Source organism: Pteropus alecto, unplaced genomic scaffold, assembly GCF_000325575.1.
Source record: "Pteropus alecto unplaced genomic scaffold, ASM32557v1 scaffold134, whole genome shotgun sequence".
NCBI classification, from domain to species: Eukaryota; Metazoa; Chordata; class Mammalia; order Chiroptera; family Pteropodidae; genus Pteropus; species Pteropus alecto.
The window spans coordinates 13,337,015-13,337,303 of record NW_006436283.1 but is presented as its reverse complement, the minus strand read 5'-3'; the positions used below and the strand labels follow the sequence as shown (position 1 = coordinate 13,337,303).

At 46.4% G+C, this 289-nt stretch overlaps 1 protein-coding gene across 1 annotated transcript in view; it reads left to right on the top strand.

Moving 5' to 3' along the window:
* Positions 1 to 289, top strand: part of TLK2 (tousled like kinase 2) — an 87,512-nt gene that overhangs the window by 31,402 nt on the left and 55,821 nt on the right. The gene's annotated exons all lie outside the window — the stretch shown is intronic.

The window sequence follows — 289 nt, the reverse complement described above, 5'->3', positions numbered from 1 at the left end:
CCTGGTATATGGGTCATATGTTCCTGTTTCTTTGCATGCCTTGTGATTTTTTCCTTGGCAACTGGTGATTTTAGATGATTTAGCAGCTCCGGATACTCATCCCATCCTTTGGGCCTTATTGTTGTATGCTTGTTTATTTGTTTAATGGCTAGCGGGATTATTTTAGTGAACCCTTTCTACCACTCCCTCCCCCCCCAGAGTTAAGCCTCTGGTGGTGTTCCTCAGGGAGGCAGAGCTTTAAGTTTGCCTACAGTCTCCCTGGGATGACTGGTACTGGTAGGCCTCTCTT